The 11,660-nt window shown below is 39.1% G+C and overlaps 1 protein-coding gene across 7 annotated transcripts in view; it reads right to left on the bottom strand.

The window, feature by feature from the left end:
- RIMS1 (regulating synaptic membrane exocytosis 1) overlaps positions 1–11,660 on the bottom strand; it is a 354,590-nt gene that overhangs the window by 197,930 nt on the left and 145,000 nt on the right. The window lies entirely within an intron of this gene.

The raw sequence follows: 11,660 nt of genomic DNA, 5'->3' as shown, positions 1-11,660 counted from the left end.
GATAATGTAAGGTAAGACCTAAAGAATAATAGAGAACTAATAGAGAACTAATAGAGAACGAAATGCACCGATGAAAAGAATGCAGAAGTACCATATTTTGTACTACTTAGAAATGATCATTTACCATATCTTTGAGTTATAGCTGTAAATAATAAATAAATAAATTAAACATGTGTCCCTGGCAATCACAATTAAGCTGTGTACATAAATGGTGCTTCTTAGGATTTTTTTTTTTTTTATTCCAGATACACAGGAGCACACACAGTAAAGCAAGACTCTATGTTTCAAGTCTATATGCAGTACAACACAGTCTTATGTACAGGAGTAAATCACCAGAGAAAAATAAAAGGTTAATCAGGACTCTAAAGTGTGTGACTATTTAAGAAAAAATTGAGACAAAGACAAAAGGAGTTTTCAGGCAGAAGAAAAAGAAAGGCAAAATGCATGAAGAATATACAAGAGGTAGGAATTTTGTCAGAAATAAAAATAGAGATGAGAGGAAATAAAGCTGACTGCTAATAAGGAAAATGGTAAGAAAATCTTTTAGTTTAATGTGGAAAAAAGAAAAAGAATGGGTAAAATTGTAAAGAGGGTAAGAAGGGAGACAAAAGTTGGAATGAAAAATATGCTTAAATTATTTTGTGTAAACACAGGAATAATGCAACAGTTGCAAAAGTATACAACACAAAATTAAAAGGAACAGAAAAAACAATCACTTCAGGAAAGAAATTCCAACAGGACAAAGCTCTGGTACTGAGCTCTCTTATTCTCTGCCCTGGGGAGAAAGTGCATGGCTTACATAGCATGATGAAAATTTTAGGCATTTTACATATGTAACATAAATAAGATTTATGTAAAACACCCTAGAATAGACTATCTGTTTAGGTCTGAAGACTACATCAAAACTTCCAATACCATTTCTGCACTGCTTGACCAAACCACACTGAGAAGACTCTTTTCCCTGTATCTGGATTGTGCCTTTATCAAAAGATTACTGTTATATTTCTTCTATTTAAGACGGATAATAAAACACCTATTAAAGTTTTAATTCATTAAAAAAAAAACTTAATCAAAAGCTACAGTTATTCCAACAGTGGCACAAACATGTATTATGATAAAAACAGGTAACACTCAGTAAGATAATAGAAACAGCAACTTTGACAAAATAAATGCTAGTCCTTTAACAAAAAAAATCCCTTGATTCCAAAATGTCTTATTTCCTTCATCTAGTATACCTCACAAAACAGAGATTCAGTTTATCAGACTATCTGTTCTAACAGAATAGGTTTTTAGTCTATCTGGTATTATTATTACAGGTATTTAAAAAACCAGCAAGACTAAAAGGAAATAAAGCCCACATTTTTAAGTGTCTTTATAGACTCTGACACAATTGTTAGCTCATTAGACATCAAGGTGTGCATGCACATGTGTCTGTCTATAAAATCTATGTCAATGCTATAAACCAAAGTCATTAATGAAAAATATGTCATTGCCTGTATTTTATCAGTTTACAGGGAAAGTTGAAAAAAGTGTTAACAAAAAAATAAATTAACTAGCATTTGTTTAAAGGAAGGATAAGGAATACTAAAGTAAAATTTAAATATTCTAATTAAATATGTGTGTATGTATGCAAGCACATTTAAATGTGTAAAGATGGTAACAGATTTCATTTACAATTTAATGTATTTGATCATTTAAAATATGTATAAAGTATGTAATAAACTTCAAGAATTTACCATTCATTTACATAATCACCTTTGATATTGTAATTCTTTTTATGCAAAACATTATGAGATCCAAACAAATAGGAACAGCTAATGCACAAACAGACACAGAAGAATACAGAAAGAAGAAATACTAGAAATTTAAATACAAAACAATTTTCTTACAGCTGTCTTTAAACACTGCAGTTTGGACGCAATACATACCAACCACCACAGATTACACATGTAGGAAAACTGCATTATACTCACATAGAAGCTACACTACCATCCCTGTTTAGGAATCTCTTCTGGACTTAATAAATGTTACATTTGCCTTGAGATACATTCAGTCCGAAAGGAAAAATAATAAAAGCTTTTCTTTAAGAGGAAAAAAAAAAAAAAAACACAAAAAAACTTGAGGTGACAGAACAGTTTTAGTGACAAAGCTGTATATTGAAAAACATTTTTAGAGAAGTATGTGGAGCAAGCAATTTAGCAGCATGCAGGAATTATATCCTGATTGAATATACTGGGATGTGGTCCAAACTAATCTAAACTAAAGCAGGTCTGTGTAATAACTTATCTTAACAATCCACAGATGTTAGGCAACCAAACAAATGCTTTGATGAAGGATTACAGTTCTCTAATGTGGCTTCTGGACCTCCATGCGATGCATCAGTAAAAATGAAGAGTGTTAGACAATTTTACTCTGGCCTGCCACTTCAAAAATTGTTTCTGTTTACTCTTTTCTGGATGGTGAGCTCTGATGCAGTGCTACAGTACGTCATTCAAGACATCCAGAGTCTGGTTTTTATTGTTGGGTTTGTTTCTGGTTTATTGCATCCTTGCATAGGTCAATGCATATCCGCACATGAAGCTATTAAAGAGAACCAGTAAAGGGGTGCTCCTCATTCAAAGGGTTCATATGCATGGCTCTGGAAAAATGTGCATTTTCACAGCATAACAAAGGGTTCTGGGCTTTACTGCTACATAACAAAAACAGAGTGGCACATACAGGACTCAGCAGAGGTGGGTCAACAGTTCCCACACAGATTCACGCGGAAACTTTACAGGCTGCGTGAAAACATGCCAGAAGGATCCCATGCTTGCCTTCATGTGGAATACGGGGTATTTCATTCACAGAAAAAAATATTCCTCGAACTTACTCTTACAGGTACTGTTGAATGTGATCCACAATGAGAAGGAACAGTATTCCTGTACTAACACAACATGAAATTCCAACTTGAAAGAGCCCATAGTAAACAATATATACAACTATACACACAGAGAAAAAAAGCATTTTCAGTTACAAAAATAAGAACACTTCTTCGTGATTACATATTTCAAAACTGCATTTTAGAATGCAGAAAAAGGCTTTTTTCAAATTCAAATTTGGATACTTCCAAACATGCACCAGGAGGCTCAAGTCACATTAGGGGGGACACAAACTTTATACCAAATTTGTGTGACACATGCCAGGCAAAACCCAGGCTCAGGTCAGAGCAAGTTTCCCAAATCCTTCACCCAAGCCCAGATTCTGAGGAGACTCCCTAAGGAGCACACTCCTTCACGCTTCATGAGTTTAGAAATGGCAAACCCACAGTTACACTGACTCCCTGAAGTATCCTGCTTCATCTCTGTACAACAAATTAGGTAATAAGTGTGCTAATATAACAGGCCACAAGCTATTCCTTACTGAACATTCATGCTATCTTAATTATTTCCCTTCTGAAGGGTGTATACACAACATCGTTTCAGTTTATTGCTTTTGTTAATGTTCCTTTAGCCACCTTCTCCTACAGACTTCTAGAAAACACTGTTTATTTCAGACAGATCTAATTAGGCAGACCTTCTTCTCTGCCTGAGGCACCATTAACTTCAGCAGAGCTCTGCCACCATCCTACAAGTCATCTCTTGAAAGTCAGAGGGAAGAAATGGTATTAATTTGCTCTTATGAAACTATTCATTCACAGAATTAAGTTAGACTATGTATCACTTAATGTTTCTGAGATAACATAAAACATGCAGCAAACCACGAAATTAGTATACAGCATTGCATTTATCGCGTTTGCTATATCAAAATGAATTCTGTAATAAAACCCTAGCTTAAGTGTCATGACAGCTTCACGCCATTAAAATATAAATAAGTGAAGCTGAAAATCTACTTGAATCCTTACATTTGTCCAAAATCTAAATAAGTAAACAAATCTACCTTTCTAATGAAAATGTGCTTGTGAATCCAAGCTTTCATTAAACATATTTTTCAAAATTGTACAGACAGCTGGGTTCATCCAACGGCTCCTGGTCATTAAAAGGGAAGGTCTTCTCCCCACCTCCGTCCTCTCTTGCTCTTCCTTCTCCCTGCCCGGGTTTGTCCTCTCCCTTCTTTGTTCTCAGCTTCACCATACTGGATGCTCCTTGTATCCCCTCCCTTAACTGTTAGGTCCTCCCAGGAGCCACATGCATTTAAAAACATAGTAGAAATTTATCTGTATTTTTAAATTGGTTTCATTTCCTCTCACATCTATTTTTCTCATGGAGCGGTATGATGAGTAGTGAAATCATGTGGCCAGGAACAGAGGCAAATGGGGGGAAGAGGATGTCTTCTCTACAGCAGTGGCTTGTCATCTCCTGTTAAACTACATCTTGAAATGACACCCGTACTAGTACATTAAACTTGCTCAGAAACACTTTTGAGCACTCATGCTGAATGACCTGAAATAAGTTGCATCCCTAGTAGGATCTCTGCTCTACTTCAAAGCAAGGTGGCTGCATACAAACTGCCTCCTGGAGATAAGCCTCGGAGCAACCCAACTCCCAAACCACCAGGAAAAACTGATTGAGAAAGTGCTGGTGGGCAGAAGACCAACAGTGTGCCAAGCAGCCTTCTGTTGGTTTACTACTTAGATACTCTAACACCTAGGAACAGTCCCATATTAGGTTTAACTGTTAGTAAAGAAGTAGCCTAGGAGCCTAGGTTCTGCTTTTGCTGAAGCCTCTCCTCTAGATTAAAGGGTTCAGAAGGACAGTACAATTCTCTACCGTTCTCCCCTCCAAGCAGGGAGAGGACAGGTTTGCCCACGCTCATGTTCATCAGACATACGGGGCTCAGCCATTTCAGGACTGTGATATAAAGCCATTTTAGCACTCTCTGTTTTTCCATTCCTGTGCAGAGCAGATTTTCTTCATAACTTTGGTTTTCAGCTTGATATTTTTATCCCTCTTTGGCAAGAAAATGAGGTTTATGCTGACAGCTGATTGGTTTCTTCCCCCTTTTCTCCCCACAACCTCCAACAATGTTTTAACCCACTGGACAAATGCAATAAAATTTTGCCCAGGCATGGAAGTTTTCAAGGGATTATATTCTTAAAAGTTTCATGAAATAGACAGTTCTACAAAAGCCCTATAATATTTCATTAGTGCAATCTTTTATTGGCATCACAGAATCTACACAGCAATTCAACCGCAAGACATGTTCACAGGGAACGAGGCCCCACTGCTCACAGAACTACATCACAGTCACCTTAAAGTCTGCGGTGCCATTTACATGTTTGACTGAGAGCACGCAGGAGGAATGTTTAAAAGCCCACCTTATCAGAATTTTCCACTTGCACTAGAGAGCGCACTTCATACTCTTCCTGCTTGCCTTTCATAGTTAACTGAGATGTTAACTTTCCAAATCAGATCCTATGTGTACAAATAAGGATGAGAGCAAGACGCTTAAGTTTTTTCTGTCTACACAGAACTGCCTACAGGCATGGCAGGTATTTAAGTTTCCATCCAAAGAGAATCTATTCACTTTCAAGGAGACACAACAAAATAAAACGAAATCCTGTGCCTAATGATAGGCTAGCGCCATTAGAGATGTCAGGATATCCCACCTGGCTGCCACGTGCCACTTAAGAGGGCATAAGCCTGCCACAGGAGTTATGGCACATCTGCCAGCCATATGTATATGTCTTATGTACTGTAGGACATCAAAAATGGCATCAGATGCTTACTATTAGGCAACTGGACACACAGTTCACACATTGATCCTAATCTTATTCCTGGCCTGAGTTCCTAAACCCACAATTATAAACTGCCAATAGAAAAATGCAGAAAAGATGCAGTGGAGCAATGATTCAAGGCGTTAACATCAAAAGGGTTTTTATACCAGTTTTGTTGAGACTGCTGATAGCAACAGCGTTACTAGTCATTTTAAGATAAAAATAAAACAATGTGCTGGTTTGGGCTGGGATAGAGTTAATTTTCTCCATAGTAGCCAGTATGGGGCTATGTGTTGGACTTGTGCTGGAAGTGTTGTTGATAAAACAGGGATGTTTTCGTTACTGCTGAGCAGTGCTTACACACAGTCAAGGCCTTTTCTGCTTCTCACCCCACCCCACCAGTGAGTAGGCTGGGGGTGCACAAGAAGCTGGGAGGGGACACAGCTGGGACAGCTGACCCCAACGGACCAAAGGGACATTCCATACCATATGACGTCATGCTCAGCATAGAAAGCCGGGGGAAGAAGAAGGAAGGGGGGACGTTCAGAGTGATAGTGTTTGTCTTCCCAAGTAACCATTACGTGTGATAGAGCCCTGCTTTCCTGGAGATGGCTGAACACCTGCCTGCCCATGGGAAGGAGTGAATGAATTCCTTGTTTTGCTTTGCTTGCATGTGCGGCTTTTGCTTTCCCTATTAAACTGTCCTTACCTCAACCCACGATTTTTCTGACTTTTACTCTTCCGATTTGCTCCTCCATCCCACCGGGGGGGAATGAGTGGGGCTTAGTTGGGAGCTATGTGGGGCTTAGTTGCCAGCTGGGGTTAAACCACGACAAACAAAAAACAACTGACTTTCTCCACATGCTCTTCTGCCAAAATCTCTCAGCTACAGCTGCCAATCTTTCAGAAAGCTCCCAACAACTTCCACAAAAATGAAACATTCTCCAGAAAAATCCTGAAGCAAACAGAGTGTTGGAATTGATACATTCAGGCAACAATAAAGTTATCATATGAAATAATATCTCTAAAACAGCGCACAGCCAGGTTCCAGCCACTATCGCAATGCACTTCTCTGAGAATGCCTTTGGAGTCCAAGAAAGAAACCAAAATCACTGGCAGAGGAGTCTCTGTTTTTGTCTAAAAATTCACACCCGCACATTTACATACAGTAATTTGAAATATTCTCCCCCTGCAAGTTTTTTTTCTAAATCTACTAGACAAGTAAATTAATTAATACACACCACTAAAAACATACTACAAAAATTGTATTGCTTATCTCAGTTACAGTTGTGACCTCCTAAAGCAGGACTATAGCTTGGACAAATCTGTGAAACCTTGCACCTGAACTTCCTTGCAGCTCTGGTTTTAGGTCTACTTCTAACTAAAATGATCAAAATTTACAAACTTACAGTTTGGAATGTGACAGAAGAGACAATTGTACCAAGGGAAAGGAGGTGTTAAAAAATCAAAGAGGCTCAGGAAGTATTAATTGTTTGGGCTGATTTGTCTGGACTTGAGAATTCCATTTTTGGAAAAAAAGCAAACCCTCAAGAAGAGTTTATGGAGCATCAGACAGTACAGTCTTTGTTTATCCACAGGTCATCATGATGAGGCTTAGACCACTTTTTTTGAAACTCAGCAACAGCAAACATCCCAATGGTTTGATTCCTCCACAGGCCCTGTATTTAAGCTTACCCCATTTAAATCCATTTTCCATATTGCTGCGCTCACTCCCTCCTCACTCTTCTTGTCCACACTACTCAGTTTCACCCTCAGTATTTCTACTTCCTCGGCAGTGGGAGAATTCTAAGTCCCAGCAAAAATCACAGCTTCAGAAAGCTCTGCTTTGGCCTCACTCTTTCCTCATAGACCAGCTTCTTTTTCAACTTTATTTCCCTTGCCTGAATTTCCTTCAATTTCTTAATATATTTCTGATAATGTAGTAGCCATGAATTGCTAGTCACATTTTTTGTAACATCAATCTCCATTTTTCATAGACCATTAAGCTACACTAGAAATCATTATCTCATAGACCATTTTCGTATATTCTTCTAACCTTCTTAAAAACAACAAAAAGTTTTGTCTAACTATTTGAACATTTGGCTGTCTGGATGAGCCACAGAAGCATCAACTGTACTCCTCTTAATCACTTCATGGTTTCCATAGTTACAGATATACATGGAACATAGAAATAATTTTTTAAAAATGACAGAAGTCTAATAAAATAAAGTAAATGGCATGAAACAGCTTACAGTCAGGACTGATATAAAATTTTAGTTGTCATTCAAAAAACAGACAGAACTCACCAGAAGCTTTCCACGCCATTTATCTACTTTTATATTTACAAACTGTAGAAAAAATATACAAGTGCTCAGAACAAGACTGTCCTTAATAGTGCATGAGCATGTATATCATCTCTGCAGGCACTTGCACTACAACACCATTATTTATGTTTCTATACTATTCTTTTACATAAATATTCTTTTATACAAACTGTGTCAAAGCAAATGCAGTAGAGAGACAAGAGAGATTTTTTTGGGTATAGAATGGAAAAATGGAAAATAATTTATGACAAAAGAAAATGGAAACGTAGCTGCAGAGAAGTTGTAAAGAAGATTAGTCAAAATGGAAACACAGTTAAACTGCAGAGTCAAATTCTTGAAGTAAAAAAAAAAAACTCATGTAAGGAAAAGTGAGTGGGTCAACTGACGGAAGTGTCCTGGTTTCGGCTGGGATAGAGTTAATTTTCTTCCCAGTAGCTGGTATAGTGCTGTGTTTTGGATTTTAGTATGAGAATAATATTGATAACACGCTGATGTTTTGGTTGTTGCTAAGTGGTGTTTACACTGGTCAAGGACTTCTCAGCTTCCCATGCTCTGCCAGGTGCACAAGAAGCTGGGAGGGGGCACAGCCAGGACAGCTGACCCCAACTGACCAAAGGGCTATTCCATACCATGTGATGTCATGCTCGGTATAGAAACTGGGGGGACTTGGCTGGGGGGTAGCGATCGCTGCTTGGGGACTGGCTGGGCGTCGGTCGGCAGGTGGTGAGCGGTTGTATCACTGTTGGGTTTTTTCCCCCCTGGGTTTTGTTCCTGTCTCGTTCTCTTGTTTTCCTTCTCATTACAATTTATTATTTTTTTTTCCAATTATTAAACTGTTCTTATCTCAACCCACGAGTTTTCTTACTTTTGCTCTTCCAATTCTCTCCCTCATCCCATCGGGGGGAGGGTGAGTGAGTGGCTGTGTGGTACTTAAGTGCCGACTGGGGCTAAATCACAACAGGAAGTCAAAGGGGACTTGATGGGCATGAACTAAATTCTGATCTTGTATTCTCAAACACAAAAAAAATTAAAAATAGTGTTATGGACTCTCCATCCTTCGAAGCATTGAAAACCCAATGGCACACGGCTCTGGCAACCTGATATACTTAGGCTTACTCTGAGTAGGGGTTCGGACTAGAAGATCTCCAGAGGTCCCTTCAAACCTCAACCATTCTGTGATTCTGTATGGAATAAAGCCATGAGAAATTTAAATATCTTGGCCCTATGGTTCTTCAACTGCATTAAGTATTACTATGCTTGCAATACTTTACTGCTAGAAGGTCTGCCTCTTTTTTGTCTCACTACCTGCATAGGTTGCTTCCCTAAAGCAAACAGGACATAAAATCTGAAAAGTTCCGAGTTGGAGAGGCACTGTACTCACACAAGGAACTATGCAAAGGCCACAGCATATTGACCTATTTTCTTCCAGGAGCGTACAACAGTCTATAAACATAGCTACTTCCCTCTCCTATCTGAGAGCTGAAGATTACCACCACCAAATGCTGGTGGAGTGACTGCGTGCTTGAAAGCTTCCAATATGAGTTAGTGAGAACCAAGGTGTCTCATATTTATCATATATATATATATGCACCTCCAGCGATTTCAGAGATTAAGTCTCTCTATCCTGTATTGAAGTAAAGTGTTAACAGCTGATGGTGTTACCTCTAGATTCTGAAGAGATTGTCTGCCTAAAACCTGTATTTGGGGTTCCCAACTTGTGAAATACATGTCACTGTTGAGTTACTCTGGAGAACATACTGGCTTTGACAGCCACTAGGAGCATAGGATGACCAGGAGATCTGTTCTGGGTGCTTCTGTCTGCAGGGACGATTCAGGGGAAAGAACAACAGGCACAGGAGATGAGCAAAGCTTACAGAGGCTGCTTGGATCCATAAGAAGAGACAGTGGAGCTGAGACTAATAGAGCACTATGCAGACACGATGCGGAAATCCAGGGGCTGTGAGGAAGAAGAGGATCATTACTGGCTGTGTAAACAGGGATAGAAGACAACAGAGGATGGCTGGCAGTTCAGGAGTATTCCCAGTGGGAATGAGCTGAATATACAGCAGAGTGACAATCATGTTAGGACGAAGATTTTTATGGATGACATAACTACCTGCCTAGGAAATGTAAGGGAGCATGTGTAGCACATTTGGATCTGTCAGTTCAGACAAGTGCCCAAAACCACTCTGGTTGAGAGGAGAGAAAGCATATTTTTGATATATTGCAGGATAATCTCACTGTAGTGATCTCTGCTGTGCAGCTTGACAGAGGCATTCTCTGACCACTTTGATTGATCATCTTTCCACTCACAGGGAATCGCACTGGATGACTATCAGCTCTGCTTACACAGAATTTCCCTCTGTTCCCCACCAACTCCTATGCCGGGAAGTTCTGGCTGCTGAGTTTTGCTCAGAGCTCCCACACCCCCAAGTCCACACAAAGCCTAAAATAAGGCTGTCAGAGCCTTACAACCAGACTGTGAAATTAAGCATCTAATTTGCAAGTGATTCAATGAGGGAGAGTGTGGCACCGAAGGTATGCTTCCTCCCATGCCTGTGCAGCCCTGCCCAGAGCCTGGGCTCACCACCACTGCCAGAGACAGTCAGTGCCCTTGCCACTGTCCTTCCGAGGCTGAGAGCAGCAATGTGAAATGGTCTCTGATTGATCTGTTACAGATACTTTTTTAAATCACATACAGATACAATACTAAACACAATCCGGATAAACCTGGAAATGTAAGCTTAAATAAATGAAATCATGATAAACCTCTACCAGTTTGATCCTTCATGTTTTATCTTCTCTTAAGCGAGCAAGAGCAAACATTCTCAGTGAAAAACTCATATTACATGATTGGACATTATTTTTGTATTATTAATATTTAGTTTTCAAAATTTAAAAAAAAAAATCACCATGGTGGAAATATAGCTAGACAGAACTTTTCACGCTTGGGGGATGTTAAGTATCATATGGTACCTACTTATAAATGAGTATTTTGTAACAGTTAGTACTGCCCAGTAAGGGTTTTGACAAAGCACCAAGTAGGATTACACCCTATACATGTTATACACACTCACGATTCACAGTCTCTCCCAGACTCACCCTTAAGTTTGTAGCTTGCTTCACACAATTAAAAATATTTAAGCTTGATTTCTTGTTATGCATGTAAATGCATGGAATGCTTATAATTACAGAAGGCATATTCTTCCCACTTTGATATCATCACTGCAACTTCTTAAACGTTTATAACAGCTATTTTTTAAACAAACACACATTTTCTTTGTGCAACATTCTGCCTTACACCGATCGGCAACCTGACCTCCTCTTCTGACAAAGCTACCAGACTATCCTGAGAAACCACAACATACCATATGAGTTGGCTCAACATCTTATTTGCAGTTACTCCTTTACTGAAAGGATGACAAAGTTTTTTGGCTTTTTGGTTTTTTTACATTTCACCTTTGTTGATCCTACCTTCTGAGATGTCCATGGTCCTTTCTCTTAATTCTCCCACCTCTCGCTCCAGGTGCAGAGTGTGAGGCTAAGTTGGTTAAGTCTGTGCTGTCTGTGCTATCTGTGCTATCAAGCTCGAGCACAAAGGAATCTCAGTAAATCTGGGATGGAAGATTTGAGGAAGGGGAAGA

Source organism: Mycteria americana, chromosome 3 (assembly GCF_035582795.1).
Source record: "Mycteria americana isolate JAX WOST 10 ecotype Jacksonville Zoo and Gardens chromosome 3, USCA_MyAme_1.0, whole genome shotgun sequence".
NCBI classification, from domain to species: Eukaryota; Metazoa; Chordata; class Aves; order Ciconiiformes; family Ciconiidae; genus Mycteria; species Mycteria americana.
This window is presented reverse-complemented; position numbering and strand designations above follow the sequence as displayed.